Source organism: Pristiophorus japonicus, unplaced genomic scaffold (genome assembly GCF_044704955.1).
Source record: "Pristiophorus japonicus isolate sPriJap1 unplaced genomic scaffold, sPriJap1.hap1 HAP1_SCAFFOLD_168, whole genome shotgun sequence".
In the NCBI taxonomy this organism is placed as follows: domain Eukaryota; kingdom Metazoa; phylum Chordata; class Chondrichthyes; family Pristiophoridae; genus Pristiophorus; species Pristiophorus japonicus.
This window is the reverse complement of record NW_027251362.1, coordinates 649217-663851: the sequence shown is the minus strand read 5'-3', so window position 1 is coordinate 663851 and position 14635 is coordinate 649217. Positions and strand designations below refer to the sequence as shown.

The window sequence follows — 14635 nt, the reverse complement described above, 5'->3', positions numbered from 1 at the left end:
CCTCGACATATTGGTCTGGAAAACTATCCCGAATATACTCCAGGAAATCGTCCTCTACCGCATTGCTACCAGTTTGGTCAGCCCAATCAACATATAGATTAAAGTCGATCATGGTAACTGCTGTACCTTTATTGCAAACATCCCTTATTTCTTGTTTGATGCTGTCCCCAACCTCACTATTACAGTTCGGAGGTCTGTACACAATTCCCATTCGCGGTTTCTGCCATTTGGTATTCTGCAGCTCCCCCCATACCGCTTCCAAATCATCCATGCTAATGTCCCTCCTTATCATTGTATTAATTTACTCTTGAACCAGCAACTCCACCCCACCTCTTTTTCCTTTCTGTCTTTCCTTCACAAGCATCTTATCTACCTGCCCTGCTACCGTCAAGGAGTCTGTGGACATGCACTCCAAGGTCATTTGCAACTCGACACTCATCAGTGTCCAAACATTTAATGTTTATTCGCTTTCCCTATAAGCACTCCCCAAATGCATTATCTAACACTTATCCGGGTTGAATTCCATTAAACCCCTGACCAGTTCTTTGATCTCTATCTGCAATGTACAGCTTTCTTCCTCATTATCAAGCATACCTGGTTGGCCAATCTTTTAGTCACCTGCGCTAATTTGTATTTAGTGGCTCGGTGTCAAATTTGTATCGCATAATACTCTTGTGAAGCGCCTTGGACGTTTCGCTAATTTCAAGGTGCAAATTATATAATTTGTTGTTGTTGTTTAAAATGTGTGTTACATAAGGTTATATAGAGATTGCATCACATAAAGAGACAATTGTACCTAATTGGTGTTGCTAGAGTTAATGCTGCACGCTACCCTACTTAACTTGATCCTATCAGCATATTGTTCTATTGCTTTCTCAGTCATGTGCTCAGGTAATTCCTTTTAAAATGAATCTGTGATATTCGCCTCAACTACTGCTTATGTAGCATCTTCCACATTCTAACCACTCTTTGGTAAATAAGTTGCTCTTGAATTGTCGACTGAACTTATCAGTGACCTCCCGTTCTGAACTCCTGCACAATAGCAAATATTTTCTCCACATCAACTCGATCAAATACCTTCATAATGTTAAAAATATATCTCCCTTGTTTTTCGAGAAAGAAGTTCCCCAGACTGTTCAGTTTTTCCCGAAATGTAAATTCTTTCAGTTCTGACCGAAATTTTTCCTTCTTTGCTGTGAGATTTTGTGATTCTCTGATTTAATTTTCGCATCGTCTGTGAGATCCAACAGGGCAAGCATGCAGGCGGTCTCTCTGATAAATTGCACGAACGATTCGACTATTAAAGGAGTTTTATTGTATAGCTGCGATGGCCGAGTGGTTAAGGCGTTGGACTTGAAATCCAATGGGGGTTTCCCCACGCAGGTTCGAGCCCTGCTCGCAGCGATTCTACAGGTGCGCTTTTTTATCGACTCACGGGGATCTCATTGGAATCTGATCACAATTCCCTCCACTGCCCTTTGTTACACTGATTGACGCGAAGCTGTTGTTCGAACTGGAAACATTAATAGTTTATCGGTATTAATTGTTGGTTCTTTCGACACTATCTGCAAAAACCAGTGAGTAATATACACAGCATGAAAAAAATGCCTTTTAATAAAGATCAGTGCATTGTTTGGGAGGAACTCACCTTTAGTTAATGAGTGCGAACGAGGTTTGGTTTTATAAAGAAGAACAAATTTTGCCAAAATGACCACGGCAGCGTTTGACGTTGCAATTTTATGATAACATCAGTGTTTGCATCAAAGTAGATGCCTTATCCATTAAGCGATGTGGCCCCTGCAGTTTGCAGCAGACTAATATACAGCAAAATCGAATGGGTCAAAGTGCAATAGAAAGGAAAACATGAAATCTCGGTGCCGCAATGCAAGGAGTATTCGGAACCCAGGACAGGGCTCTGAGCTAGTTAGAGTCGGGGAGAGCTCAGATCACAGGACCCCAAGAAGAAATGCAAAAGGCAGGAGGCAACAGAGAAGAGTAGTACTGGGGTAAGTGTAAACGACAAGGTGGTAGGAAGGGACACTATGTATGAATATAAAGGGGCTGCAGGAGGGCTCAAAACTAAAAATCATTGTTTAAAAACTCGTATTAAAACACTCTACCTAACCGCACGCAGCATTCGAAATAAATTAAATGATTTGACGGCACAAATCATCATAAATGGGTATGATTTGGTGGCCATTACAGAAACGTTGCAGGTTGGCTAGGACAGGGAATTAATCCTACAGCGGTATCTGAAAATTCGGAATGATAGACAAGAAGGGAAAGGAGGTGGGGTAGCTCTGATAATAAAAGATGATATCAGGGCAGTTGTGAGAGACTATATTGGCTCTATGAACAACATGTTGAATCATTGTGAGTGGAGATTAGAGATGGTAAGGGGAAAAAGTCACTGGTGGGCGTAGTTTATACGCCCCCAATTAATAGCTTCACGGTGGGGCGGGCAATAACCAAGGGAATAATGGAAGCATTTGAAAAAGGAACGGCAGTAATCATGGGGGATTTTAACCTACATATTGATTGCTCAAATCAAATCGCACTGGGTAGGCTTGAGGAGGAATTCATAGCATGCATACGTGATTGTTTCTTAGAACAGTATGTTACAGAACAAACAAGGGTGCAAACTATCTTAGATCTGGTCCTGTGTAATGAGACAGGAATAATAACCGATCTCCCAGTAAAAGATCCTCTCGGAATGATTGATCACAGTATGGTTGAATTTGAAATACAGATTGTGGGTGAGGAAGTAGTGTCTCAAACGAGCGTACTATGCGTAACCAAAGGTGACTATAGTGGGATGAGGCAGAGTTGGCTGACGTAGAATGGAAACACAGACTAAACGGTGGCACAATTGAGGAACAGTGAAGGACTTTTATGGAGCTCTTTCATAGTGATCAACAAAAATATATTCCAGTGAAAAAGAAGGGCGGTAAGAGAAGGGATAACCAGCCGTGGATAACCAAGGAAATAAAGGAGAGTATCAAAATGAAAACCAATGTGTATAAGGTGGCCAAGGTTAGTGGGAAACTAGCAGATTGGGAAAATTTTAAACGACAGCAAAGAATGACGAAGAAAGCAATAAAGAAAGGAAAGATAGATTACGAAGGTAAATTTGCACAAAACATAAAAATAGTTATTAAAAGCTTGTACCGATATATAAAACGGAAAAGAGTGACTAAAGTAAATGTTGGTCCCTGAGAAGATGAGAAGGGGGATTTAATCATGGGAATTGTGGAATTGGCTGAGATCTCAAACAATTATTTTGCTTCGGTCTTTACAGTGGAACACACAAAAACCATGCCAAAAATTGCTGGTCACGGGAATGTGGGAAGGAAGGACCTTGAGATAATCACTATCACTAGGGGGGTAGTGCTGGACAGGCTAATAAGACTCAAGGTAGACAAGTCCCCTGGTCCTGATGAAATGCATCTCAGGGTATTAAAAGTGATGGCGGACGTTCTCGCAGATGCATTTGTTATAATCTACCAAAACCTTCTGGACTCTGGGGAGGTACCAGCGAATTAAAAAACAGCAAATGTAACACCTCTGTTTAAAAAAGGGGGCAGACAAATGGCAGGTAATTATAGGCCGGTTTGTTTAATATCTATAGTGGGGAACATGTTTGAAGCTATCATTAAGGAAGAAATAACGGGACATCTAGATAGGAATAGTACAATCAAGCAGACGCAACATGGATTCAGGAATGGCAAAGCATGTTGAAATAATTTATTGGAATACTTTGAGGATATAACGAGCATGGTGGATAGAGGTGTACGGATGGATGTGGTGCATTTAGATTTCCAAAAGGCATTCGATAAGGTGCCACACAAAAGATTACTGCAGAAGATAAAGGTACGTGGAGTCATAGGAAATCTATTAGCATGGATAGAGAATTGGCTAGCTAACAGAAAGCAGAGAGTCGGGATAAATGGGTCCTTTTCGGGTTGGAAATTGGTGGTTAGTGGTGTGCCACAGAGATCGGTGCTGGGACCAGAACTGTTTACAATATACATAGATGACCTGGAAGAGGGGACAGAGTGTCGTGTAACAAAATTTACAGATGACACAAAGATGAGTGGGAAAGCGGATTGTGTAGAGGACGCAGAGAGGCTGCAAATAGATTTAGATAGGTTAAGCGAATGGGCTAAGGTTTGGCAGATGGAATACAATGTCGGAAAATCTGAGGTGATCCACCTTGGAGAAAAAAAACAGGAAAAAGTAATATTATTTGAATGGGGAGAAATTACAACATGCTGAGGTGCAGAGGGACCTAGGGGTCCTTGTGCATGAATGCCAAAATGTTAGTTTGCAGGTGCAGCAAGTAATCAGGAAGGCGAATGGAATCTTGGCCTTCATTGCGAGAGGGATGGAGTACAAAAGCAGGGAGGTCCTGCTGCAACTGTATAGGGCATTGTTGAGGACGCACCTGGAGTACTGCGTGCAGTTTTGTTGACCTTACTTTAGGAAGGATATACAATTTTTGAAGAGGGTACAGAGACGATTCACTTGGCTGATTCCGGAGATGAGGGGGTTACCTTATGATGATAGATTGCGTAGACTGGGTCTTTACTAGTTGGAGTTCAGAAGGATGAAGGTTGATCTGAAAGAAACATTTAAAATAATGAAATGGATAAACAAGATAGAGGCAGAGAGGATGTTTCCACTGGTCGAGGAGACTGGACCTAGGGGGCACAGCCTCAACGACAGGGGAGCCAATTTTAAACCGAGTTGAGAAGGAATTTCTTCTCCCAGAGAGTTGTGAATCTGTGGAATTCTCTGCCCAAGGAAGCAGTTGAGGCTAGCTCATTGAATGTATTCAAATCACAGATAGATACATTTTTAACCAATAAGAGAATTAAGGGTTACGGGGAGCGGGCGGGTCAGTGGAGCTGAGTCCACGGCCACATCAGCCATGATCTTGTTGAATGGCGGATCAGGCTCGAGGGACTAGATGGCCTATTCCTGTCCTAATTCTATGTTCTTATAATGAGGGATTACGCAGTGGAATTGTGTTTAGATCAGTTCCATACTTTGCACTACAAACCAATCAGCGGCAGTGAGCCTTTCACTGATTGAAATACGAGAAGTCACAAATCCCCAGCGCATATCGAATTCTTCATTTAATGCTGGAAACACTCCGCAGGGCCACCAGTTCTCGGCAGAACTAATGTTTTGCAGCATTGCTTCAATGTATTACAGGTTTGGTGTGAGTTTCGTCCCTGAATGTTTAAGCTGCTCTAAAATACTTGCAGTCCAACCGCACCACCAAAAATAAAATAAATGGCCCGTAATGGGTTCGAATTCGCCGATTTGGCGTTAGTAACACCGAGCGCTAACCAAGTGAGGCAATCGGCTTTCATTCTATGTGCTTTCTTATGGCACTTTTACATTAAAATGATAGCATTCCTCCAGCGACTTTCACCTCAGCACTTCCCAAAGCAGTTCAGAGCAAATTAATTACTTTTAAGATGTGATCACATTGTAGTGTAGGGAATGCAAAAACGTGCAGCATGGAAGGAGGCCATTTCAGCCAATAGTGCCCGAGGAGGCCGATCAAGAGCTCTCCAGCCTAATTCCCACTTCCCAGCTCTAAGTCCGTCCAATGGGGTACAGCAATTTAAGTGGCATTGAAGTATTGTTAAAATGTGTGAGGGTTTCTGCCGCATTGAGGCATTGAGTTCCCGACTACCATGACGCAGCTCGTCTAACCCTCCCCCTAATTCATCAACATAGGCAGTCCCTCGGAATCGAGGAAGACTTGCTTCCACTCTTAGCATGTGTTCTTAGATGGCTGTACAGTTCAATACCGGAACCACAGTCTCTGTCACAGGTCAGACAGATCGTCGTTGAGGGAAAGGATGGTCAGGGAGCCTGGTTTGCCGCAGCTCCTTCCACTGCCTGCACCTGATTTCTGCGTGCTCTCGGCGACGATACTCGAGGAGCTCAGCACACTCCCGCATGCACTTCCTCCACTTAGGGCGATCTATGGCCAAGGACTCCCACAGTGGGGATGTCACACTTTATCTGGGAGGCTTTGAGGGTGTCTTTGTAACGTTGCCTCTGTCCGCCTTTGGCTCATTTACCGTGGACGAGTTCCGAGAAGAGCGCTTGCTATGGCAGTCTCGTGTCTGGCATATCGCCCGCCCAGCGGCGCTGATCAAGTGTGGTAAGTGGTGCAATGCTGGGGATGATGTCTTGGACGAGGAAGCGAATGTTTGCGCATCTGTCCTGCCAGGGGATTTGCAGGATGTTGAGGAGACATCGCTGGTGGCATTTCTCCAGCGACTTGAGGTGTTTACTGTACATAGTCCATGTCCCTGAGCCATACAGGAGGGCGGGTATTACTACAGCTTTGTAGAGCATGAGTTTGGTGAAAGTTTTGAGGTACTCATCTTCAAACACTCTTTTCCTCAGGCGGCCGAAGGCTGCACTGGCGTACTGCAGGCGGTGTTGGATCTCGTCATCAATGCCTGCTCTTGTTGATAGGAGGCGCCCAAGAAAGGGAAATTCGTCCACCCCGAAATTAGTTTAAATCTATTCCCCCTGATTGTTGACCACTCTGCAAAGGGAAACAGGATCTTCCTACCAACTCTATCTAGGGCCCTCATAAAGTTATGCACCTCACTATATTCTCCCCTCAGCCTCCTCTGGAGCAAAGAAATCAGACTCAACATTTCCAATCTTTCCTCATCACCAAAATTCTCCAGTCCAGGCAACTTTTTTTGAAAATCTCCTCAGTACCATTTCCAGCGCAATCACATCTTTTTTTTGAAATGTGGTGACCAGAACTGCACACAGTACTCCAGCAGCTGCCTAACCAATGCTTTATACAGTCAAGTACAATGTCCTTGCTGTAACCAGCAGAGTTACGGACCGAGAGCTGGTACGTGGGATTAGGCTGGATAACCTTTTGTTGGCTGGCGCAGAAACGATAGTAAGTACTGCAGGGATTCCAATACGACCAAGTTGATCGCTTGGACTAATTTTGATCGCTTAGATGGAGAGGAATTTTAACAGATTTTTTCCCACAATTCGCCTGTGTTTTTTTTCTGCTTTTTTGCTTCTCCCATGCGTTCGCATGGCTCGGGTTGGGGTGGTCTGTGCAATGTTTCGGTGCAAGGGGTGTAGAAATTGTGTGGGGCGAACTTATTGGCTGGGCGTTCTTTATCTTTCCGCCATTGTCATGCTTCACAGGTTCATATATCGCCTTCAGGGTTGTTGATCAAAGGGTCTTGTCGCTCTTTGTCGGCTGCCATGTATACTATGGGCTGAAGTGGCCTCCTTGAGCGCTGTGGATTTCTAGATTTATATTTACTTTCACAGCCCCAGACTAATCCTTCACAGAGCCAGACATCTGCAAAACATATTCAGACGGCTCGTTCACAGTCCCAGACTCTACCTTCACAGATCCACAATCTTCCGACACAGTTTCACAATCTACTTTCACAGATCCAGACTTTTCCTGCACCGACCCAGACAGCGGCTAAACAGATCCAGGCAGCTCCCGTACAGAGGGGTAGTGATCCTACATCGAGCCAGACATTACTGCACAGATCCACACACTCCTGTGCAGACAGGCAAACCTCATACACAGCATCAAAATGCTTGTTTCCAGATTCAGACAATTCCTTTCACGGACCCAGCATCAACTACTCAGGAGCAAACATGTCCTCATCAGCCGCAGACAACACCAACACATTTCCAGAGAGCTTCGACAGAGACACTGACATTTCCTCCGCGAAAGCAGGCAGCTCCTATGCAGAACCAGACAGGTGCTACACTGAAGCACGGATTAACAGCACAGGCACTACTTTAATACACAGACCCATACAGCTCCTTTCAGAGACAGAGGGACCTCCGAGACAGCTTAATTCCCTCCCACATAGACATAGACAGCTCGACCCTGGCCAAGGCATCACCAACACAGATCCAAGAGCTCCTACACAGATATAAGCAGTTCTTACACGGGCGCAGACTGCTCCGAGACTGCTTGTTCACCGAGCCAGACAGCTCGCTTCGGAGATGCAGACACCTCATTTAAAGATCAAGTCAGCACCGGTACTGGATCATGGAGCTCAATGCAGAACCATGCTAACTCAGGGAGATCAGCCACAGACAGACACACTCCAACACAGACGCAGGCTCTCCGGCACAAATTGAGACAACTCTTGCACAGACCCAGTCAGCTCCAAACCTGACACATGGAGGTGCAACACAAACCCCGACGCTCCTACACAAAGCCGGACAACACTTAAACAGAAACAGTCAGCTCAAAATCTGACACATGCAGTTGCAACGCAGACCCAGAGAGCACCTAAAGAGACTCAGAAACTATTACATAGAAAAAGAAAGCTCTTACAGTGACCCAGACACTCCTACCTACAGTCAGAGAGCTTGTCATTGAATCCAATGCATAATGCTGCAGATAACTGATAGGCGTACAAAGGACAGCATAGCGTATACTGCCTTTCTGGCTATTCTGACCATGCCAGCGTTTATGTTCCACTCGAATATTCTGGAGACTTTCTTGATTTAAATCTATCAGCATCGCCATCTATTCCTTTCTACTTCATATGCTGGAATAGCCTCTCCTTAAATGTATCTATACCTATTCGCTTGAACCACTCCTACGCTTTTGAGTTCCACATTCTCATCACTCTTTCCAGAAAGAAGTTGGTACTGAATTCTCGATTTGATTTCTGGATTTCTTGGTGACTATCTTATATTGGTGGCCTCCAGTTATGCTGTTCCCCACATGTGAAAACATTCTCTCTGTAAACACTCTATCAAAATCTTTCATAATTTTAAATAAGTCTATTAGGTCACCCCTAGAGATAAATCTTCAAGTGAAAAGAGACCCAGCTTGTTCATTATTTCCGCTTATGAATAACCTCCCATTTCTGGTAGCATCCGTGTAAATCTACTATGCACTCTCCCAAATGCCTCTATATCATCTTTATAATAGGATGACCAGAACTGCATGCAGTATTCTCAGTGTGGTCGAACCGAGGTTCACTGCAGGTTTAGCATAACCTTCCTATTTTGCAATTCTATACCACTAGAAATAACCTCCACTGCTTAGTTACCTTGCTTAACTCTGTCACAATTTTTGTGATTTGTGTAGTTGTACTCAGAGATCCTACTGTTCCTCTACCCCACCTAGAGTCGTTTGTGCCAAGAAATAAGTGACCTCCATATTCTTCCTACCAAAATGTAATACGTCACATGTATGTTTGTGGAACTTAATTGAAAATTATATCCCCATTCTGCGTGTTTATTAATGTTGTCCATAATTTGTTGCAGTCCACCTCAGTATAAATTTCCTCCAATTTGGTATCATTGGCAAATTTGGAAATTCTGTTTTTCGTTCCAAATTCGAAATCGTTAGTATAAATTGTGATCAATAGTGATTCCGGCATTGATCCTTTTGGAACACCACTAACCATCTTCTGCCAATGTGAATATCTGCGTTTTCCCTCCAATCTCTGATTTCAGTCTTTGAGCTAGCACGCTATGCATTCTGCTGGTTATACCCTGACATTGCTCAGCAGGCTATTATTGGGAATCATAGCGAGGGTCTTTTGAAAATCTAGATACCTTATACTTATTGCATGATCAATGTCTACCCTCTCTATAACATCTTCAAAAATTCTGAGTTTGGTCCAGCAGTACTTTCACTGTTAAAATCCATGCTGATCATTCATATTTATACTTTTGGTTTCCAGATTTTCTTCTATTTTCTCCATTAGTAAGAGTTCCATTATTTTTCGATATTAGTGACAATCATACCCCTTGACCAACGAGCTGTTTAGCTGAGACAATAGGGAGTACATCATTTAATTCCCGCCAAAAGCGATTCAGCCATTCCAGCTTTCTATTGTGTAATACAGCAACATCAAGTTGTTGTACTGTCAGTCTCGGATCAGTCTTCATCTGTTGAAAAGGGTTGCGCTCTCAGTGCTGCTTCATTCAGAATGTTTTTTAAAAAATGCGACGTGTTAGCTGCCGTGGCTGGGTGGTTAAATCGTTGGATTAGGAATGTAATCTCATTGCTTCTGAGTCAGTTCGAGCCCTGTTTACAATGAGTCAGTAGCTGTAGACATTAGTACGTAATCTGCTCTGTTTGGAGGTCATTTGAGGTGTAATTGTTCTGAATTATTTTGCAGCAACTTTTAGGCCACCTGTTCCGTCACGCTCACCCAATCATCCACTCGTGCGTGTCCAGAGGATTGGGCCATTTTTATAATCCAGCAAAGAACGACTAAAAATATGATTAAAAGAGGGTAGATTATGAATGTTAACTTGAACGAAATATAAAAACAGATAGAAAGAGTTTCTACAGGTATGTAAAAAGGAAAAGAGTGGCTAAAGTAAATGTTAGTCTCCTGGAGGATGAGACTGGGGCATTAATAATCGAGAACAGGGAAATGGCAGAGACATTGAACAAATATTTTGTTTCAGTTCTCACGGTAGAATTCAGTAAATACATCCAAATAGTTGATAATCCAAGGGCTGTATGGAGGGAGGAACTTAATACTATCATTATCACTAATGAAGTAGTATGAGGTAAAATGATGGAACTAAAGCCGGACAAGTCCCCTGGACCTGATGGCTTATATCCGATGGATGCATTGGTTGTATCCACAAAGATATAAACTATCAGGTCCAGGGGTCCTTTGGAGGACTTGCTTCCACTCCCAAAGTGAATTCCTTGATGGCAGAGCAGTCCGATACGAGAGCCACAGACCCTTTCACAGGTGGGACAGACATTCGTCAGGGGAAGAAGTCGGTTGGGCTGGTTTGCCGCATGCTCCTTCTGCTGCGTGCGCCTGGGCTCTTCATGCTCCTTGCATCGAGCCTCAAAGAGCTCAACGCCCTACCGGATGGATTTTCTCCACCTCGGGCGATCTGCGGCCAGTGTCTCACAGGTATCAGTGGTGATGTCGCACTTTACCAGCGAAGCTTTGAGGGTGTCCGTATAACGATTACACTGTCCTCCTTTGGCTCGTTTACCATGAAGAAGCTTCGCATGAAGCATTGCTTAGGGAGTCTAACATCTGGCATGCGTACTATGTGGCCTGCCCAGCGAAGCTAATCGATTGTGGTCAGTGCTTCAATAGTGGGGATGTTACACTGGTCGAGGACACTGATGTTGATGCGCCTGTCCTCCCAGGAAATTTGCAGGATCTTGCGGATACATCGTTGGTGATATATCTCCAGCGACCTGAGGTGCCTTCTGCACATCGTCCATGCCTCAGACCCATACAGGAGGGCGGGTATTATTACAGCCCTGTGGACCATGAGTTTGGTGGTAGATTTGAGGGCCTGGTCTTCAAACAGTTTTTTCGGCAGGTGGCCGAAGGCTGCACTGGAGCACTGGAGGCGGTGTTGAATCCCCTTATCAATGTCTGCCTTTGTTGATAAGAGGCACCCCCTCATTTCCAATGGAATTATTCCAGTCACACAGCCTTCGTTCAATCAAAAAATATCGAGATTAAGAATCAATTAGGTATTTATTTAAAACAAATCAAATTCAATTTTTTTTAAATAAAAATTAAATGTATTTATTTTCTTAAGTTGTTTAATATATATATATTTGTAAATTGGCTTTCAGACTGGGCTGGTTTTACATCCCTCCCTCCTTCCTGCCTGTCCATCACCTGTGGCTTCAATAACCGTCTCTGCCCCGCGTGATCCTGATCTCCACAGCACAATTGCCTTCAGGGATGATAGAAATCTCACTTTATTCTTTTAAAAGGGAACTGCGGTCAGTCAAGGGTGATTCTGCATCTGGGTAAAAGGGATGTCCTTGCAGTCCCCGATCATTCTGTATCTGTTTAAAAGGGCTGGTTGTCAGTTCCGGTTCATAATCTTTCCCTTTAAAACGAATTTTCTCATAAACCCGGGTCATCCTGTATAGGTTGAGAAGGAGTATGATTTCAGCTGCAATGACCGAATTGTTAAACTGTTGTGTTCCAATTTACATTGGGGTTGCCTGCGCCATTGCGCACCCAGATCGCAGTGCATCTGTTCATTTACTCGAAATCTGCTCATTTTTTCCTCAATCCACTCCTTGATTTTGCTCGCAATATCCACAACAACACAGTGTGTGATGGTGGCAGCGGCCGCGTCGTCTAATGGATACGGCGTCTGACTTCGATATAACCGCGAACTTATCAAAACATTACAGATTCGTATCTTGCTGCGGTCAATTAACGTGCTGCGTGAAATTTTATATTTGTTGCGATTCTGCCGAAAAAACAACCATCTCTTCGAGTCACTCACCTGAAGTAAAGGAAGGCTGTTTGCGTTAAGAATCTAATGGCACGTGTTTATCATTGTCGATCTGCATGCACGGGCAGAGCAAGCTGTGAAGTGGACTTTCTTGCACATTATTTCTGTTGGGTTACCAAAAGCAGGAGATTGAAAGGCTGACGATTGGCTGAATAAGAGACGAGGGGGCCGAGAAATTAAGGCGATGAACTATTAATCAATTTTGTTCTGCACGCATGGGTTCGAATCCCATCCTCATCGTACTTGTGCACAGCTTTGACTCCCCTGGTAACTTTGTCAATCACGTTAACCTCATCGCCGAATTTCCCTTTCACTGACAAGTTTGCTGCACTTTGCTCATGTCATGTCTCAAATTAATAATATATTAGTCAAATGGATAACATTTATCGGACTGCGGAGAGGGGGACGAATTCGATCGGTCTCTGAGTGACAGCATAAGCACGATGGGCCGAACATCTTTTCTCACTACCGTCAGAATCTGAGAGCTGCACTCTTCACTGTCGGCGGCTCGTTGGTTTCGGGGTATGATTCTCGCTTAGGAATGATCACATTTGAAATGCGACGGTTCTCGGGCCAAATCCTGAACGAGCCCCGCCATTTTTATACAAAGTGCCGCTCCTCACAGCCGCTTGACATATGAGAAAACAGACATATTTCACATTAAAACGTGCGATTTTGCGGCGATTGTTCCCACAGCGTCCAAATCCCAGAGCAAAGTGAAACTCACACAACTGAGTAAAGTTAAAGTATCTCAGAGGTACTCGGCTCTGTGACTCGTTGGATAACCTAAACCCGTGTTTAGTTCCGGCCAATAATTGATCAGTACATCTTCCTGTCTGTGCGCATCAGCACGACTCAATGGGGATACGCATACATTCAGCGTCAATCTCCACCTCTGCCCTGAATATGAATGTGTCTTGTTTCTCTAGAGCTGAAAAGATGAGAGAAGCTAGTTTTTGAATTAGTCTCTTGTTTGCCGAATTCAAAGCGGACAGGAAATCAATCCGGGGTGGCCAAGCTTCCTGGTCTGATTAAAAGGCGGTGACACTTTATATTGTAGGCATGTTCTCATCTTCTGGCCTCAACATTAGGTTCAACGTATCGGGTGATAAGCACCGCTCCCATTGTCTGGTAATGGTTCTGCTATTCCCACTCACACCTCCTCTGGACCATCCTTTGATACGTTCTTGCCCGATTACCACCCACTTTGCCTTTCTCCATTGTGCCATGTATTATTTAATCACTCCTGAGTTCCACTCTATCACAGACGTTCCCATTTGACCTTTCTCACTGCGTATTATTTCCATGCGCTATTTTTGTTGAAAAATCTGTAATCTTGAACTTTTTCCGAAAATATAGGAATGATTATCCAACAGAACGTGAAACCGAGTTCTTCATCCACAGAATCTGCACGACCTGCTGTGCTTTACATATTTATCTGTTTTTATTCATCCTGTTTCCGTGTCCCTTTTAAGGGGATGTGCTGTCTATCTGGGATCATTCTCTGTCTATTTAAATTGGTGTGCTATCAGCTCTGCATCATTCTGTGTCTGTTTAAAAGCGATGTGCTGTCTGTCCCGGAGTTCAAATTTCAAATTTCAAAAACTGCCTTGAGAGGGTGCAGGAATTTTAGTTTGTTTGTATGTTTGTGTAAGCCAGTGTGTGTGCAAACGTGCTGTGCGATATTACTGTTGTGTGAGAAAAATGCATTACATGCAGTGTGTATGCAAACCATGCTGATTTGATTGAACAATCTTTCGTGGAATCTCGGACGGTAGAAGAATCTGCTGTGAGATTTTGCTATTCCACATCTGAAAGAAGGGAAAATACACAAATAAGAAATATAGCGATTTTATCGAGGGCTTGCGTGTGGGCTGTGTGATGTGATGACAATCTCAACCTTTTTTTTCAAATTCAAATCAACTCAAATAAAATCAAGACAAGACGAGACGAGACAAGACAAGACAAGACATGACTAACTTTGGATATATATATATATATATATATATATGTCTATTTATATCCAATCCCAACTTTTTAACTTCCAAAATAAATGTACTTTTTCTGTTCTGCCGACACGGAGCTCTATTACATTTGACCTCTTTCACAGCACAAGCAGCTGCTGTCAGATCCAGCAGAAAGTCACACGCGACTTTAAAAGATCGCCTTTGTAGCCCACAGCTTCACTCGTGGATTGTCTTCCACCATGGGCTTCCTGTGTTTGGATATTTATTGACTGCACCTCCTCATTTCCAATGGAATTCTTCTAGTCACACAGCCTTCGTTCAATCAAAAATATATGGATTATGAATCAATTATTTAT

The 14635-nt window shown here is 43.5% G+C and overlaps 1 non-coding gene across 1 annotated transcript; it reads left to right on the top strand.

The window, feature by feature from the left end:
* The first annotated feature begins 1321 nt into the window (after positions 1-1321).
* trnas-uga (transfer RNA serine (anticodon UGA)) lies at positions 1322-1404 on the top strand. The gene has a single exon. It is a non-coding gene; the product is annotated as a tRNA-Ser (tRNA).
* The last annotated feature ends 13231 nt before the right edge of the window (positions 1405-14635 follow it).